At 51.1% G+C, this 3,236-nt stretch overlaps 1 long non-coding RNA gene across 1 annotated transcript; it reads right to left on the bottom strand.

The window, feature by feature from the left end:
* Nucleotides 1-574: 574 nt before the first annotated feature.
* LOC144244210 (uncharacterized) lies at nucleotides 575-3,224 on the bottom strand. Its single transcript, XR_013338866.1, has 3 exons — nucleotides 2,952-3,224; nucleotides 992-1,179; nucleotides 575-792 (listed from the first exon to the last, which is right to left on the bottom strand). It is a non-coding gene; the product is annotated as an uncharacterized LOC144244210 (long non-coding RNA).
* Between the last annotated feature and the right edge of the window lie 12 nt (nucleotides 3,225-3,236).

Below are 3,236 nucleotides of genomic sequence, written 5' to 3' on the forward strand. Positions count from 1 at the left end.
AGAGGAAACCTGCAGAGGAAAGGTTAAGAAACCTGAAATTTTGAGGCAAGGCAACATTTGAAACTCTGCATTAATTCATGGAGAATGGTGGGAAATATATAAAACATACGTAGCCGTTTCATTAAACACATCTCTCCATCAACACATGTATTAACCTCCTCCTATAAACTAGGTGGTTCTTTACCAGGGTGACTTTGTCCCTTGGGATATCTAGAATGTCACTCAACAGCTATAGTGCACACTTGACCTGCAACAACACAGAATGGCCCATCCCCCACGGCAGTAGTGGCTNATCCACTCCTCTTCCTGAAACTCACTGGCCACTCCAGCAGGACAGATCCTTTACTGTCACATTTACTTCCCACTCCTGCCTGCACACCAGCCCCACAGACTCTGGCTCTTCCCGCTCCCCACGCTCCCTCTGGACTCCCTCTGGCCGCAGGGCCAGTGCAGATGCTCCTCCTTCCCTGGAGCACACTCCCTCCATCCCCGCCTGGTTCATTCCCCTCTGTCTCCAGGTGTTCCACCCCAGCATCACTTCCTAGGAGCCTCCCCTGCCCAGGCCCTCACCAGGGGGCCTCCCTCACGGTGCTTCCTGCAGTCGGATACCCGATCAGGAATGTACTTTAGGACGCCATCTTCCTGGCAACGGAGCCCCGTGGCGGTAGGGACCGTGTCTGTCTCTCTCATAGCCGCATCTCTTCGTGTCTGGCACCTGATGGCCACTCAGTGACCTGGCCACACTTCCTTGGCAACGGAAAAGGTGTGGATCTTAATTTCAGAAGCCGCAAGCTGTGAAGTGATTGCCAGCATGTTCTCAGACAGTACGAAGGGTTTTCCTTTTCCTAGATGTCACCATCACCCGTTTGTGGGGGCATTTACACTCCTGAAACACTTTCAAATGGCTGTCATTTAAGGGAAAGGCCCCATAGCCCTACCCGTAGGACCTGAAGGCCCCCGAAGTTCTGCCCGATCTGAAGGAGGAAATTACCTAAGTATGAACCGAAGCTGGTCTCACAGGGATGGGAGTTCTACCATCAGGTCAACATCCATCGTCATTTCCTGTGTTCCAGCCACCATGCTGGGTGCCGGGGTGCAAAGCCGGACAAGGCACGAACTCTACCTTCCCGGCGTGCAGTTCATTTCTCCTGCTCGGAGCCTCCTGAAATGCACATCATACTGGAAGGGAAACCGGGACTCCTCAGGTTCTGCCTTCAGCCTTTTAGCGGCCTCTCAACTGTCTGGCAATGGGCGGGGAGGAGAGGTGCCCAATGTCATGAACAGAGAAACTGAAAGGGCACTAAAGGCATGTGTCACTTACAGACTGCTACTTTACTTCTGCATGCCATCTTTCTGAGAAGAGTGTAATGTAGAAGAAAGCACATAATGACCCCTGGCAATGCTGACCAAGAAGGCAGACGTTGATTTTAATCTCCTCTCTGCATGTACATCACTATTAATTGGTTGTGAACTAGCTCTTCTCCCCTGTATTGCTGAATCAACTTTGCCAGATCTGGGCTAGAGGAAAGAAGGCTACGCCCAAAAAGAAGGAGACAAAAAGACATCACTCCTGATCTGTGTCCAGTGAAAGCAGGAGGCAGAGTTACTTCCTGTTAACTACCCTGAAAAGAACAAATGAGGGCTCCAGGCAAAACCCTTTGTAAGCATACACAAACAATGTGCCAGGAAAAGTACTGTCAAGTGAAGTGTGAAAAACAGCTAGTCTTGCAACCTCATGCTCTGCATTGTGTTACATGCATCACTTTGCCAATGAACACACTGAAGTCAGGAAACCAAAATGCATAGTGTCTTAGCTTGGGCTGCTAGACCAAAATACCATAGACTGAGTCGCTTACACAGGACACTTATTTCCCACAGTTCTGGGCACTGGGAATCCAAAATCAAGGTTCTGACCAATCAGTTCCTGGTGAGAATCTGCTTCTAGCTTGTAGACAGTTATCTTCTGTGTCCTTACATGCTGAAGAGAGAACAAGCTCTGGACTCTCTTTTCTGATAAGAACCCTAATCCTATCATGGAGGCGCAAACCTCATAACCTAATCCAATCCTAATTACCTCACAAAGGCTCCATCTCCTAATACCAGTCCACTGGGTGCTAGGGCTTCAACTTATGGATGAGGCGGGGAGGGGAGCGGGGACAGATACATGGACTCCATAACACATAGTAAGAGATGACCAGATTCACAGTAAAGGACAAAGGGGAAGCAGAACGTAAAGTGACTTTCTGGGGCTGAGAATGAATGAATTCTTTCCAAATTAAAACGTACACACCTTCGATGTTGCACGTTTCCCAAGCCTGAGAAGAAATCACACTAATAATGGGTTTCCAGTAGCCTCAAACAGTAGCTTTTAACTCATGCCACAAAGAATCAGACACATCAACAAACGTTTGTATTTTGTAGGTTCTTGCCTCTCCAGATCCGGGGCAGGGCACAAAAGAAAAGAGAGACAACTGTGTAGAGAAGAGTCAGATAGGTCCACATGGCATAGCTATGCTGCTGATTCCCTGCCTCGGCGGTGGTTGCGAAATCTGTCCTTAGCTTCTAGCATGATCAGGGTAAAGAACAACAATGCAGATGTGAGTGAATCCCAACGGACTGCGCCTCGATTTCTGGAACTGCAACCCCCATCTCTCAAAGTCTCTGAGACAGTAGTTCTACCGTTAAGTGGCCAGAACTCTAATAGGGTGTAGATTAAGACTCTCACAGTGGAGAAACAGGGTTAGAGTAGGGAAAAGGCGATTCCCGGTCTCCTCCTCTGCATTTTACAGAAAAGCCCCAGCGGGCCTGCGGCCATCCTCGCGGAACCAGCAGCTTGTCGCAGCTCCAAGGCCCATCGCAGAGCGTAGTCCTGAGAGGAAGGGTCCCTGTTGTCTCTAGCAGGGCGATATATACCCCCTACCCACCATGCTCCAATCGCCGCCCGACCTTACCCGAACATTTCGCTGAGCGCGGACCCCTTCCACTCGGTGCCGGAGAGACTCATGCGCGCGGCCATCTTGGCCACGTCCCGTTACGCCTCGCCACGCCCCTCACGCCGTCACGTCATTGCGCGTAACACGTCCCGTCCCGTCGCCCCGCCCAAGTCTCCGACAAAGCCCTTTAAGTCCTGCCTTGGACCCGCTCACGGCGTCGGAGCCCGAACCAGCTCTCCATCCACCCAGGGCCGTGGTCCGCTCCTATTCCCTGTCCTGGCTACCCCTCTGCCGCCATCGCTG

This window comes from Crocuta crocuta, unplaced genomic scaffold (genome assembly GCF_008692635.1).
Source record: "Crocuta crocuta isolate KB4526 unplaced genomic scaffold, BGI_CrCroc_1.0 scaffold5536, whole genome shotgun sequence".
NCBI classification, from domain to species: Eukaryota; Metazoa; Chordata; class Mammalia; order Carnivora; family Hyaenidae; genus Crocuta; species Crocuta crocuta.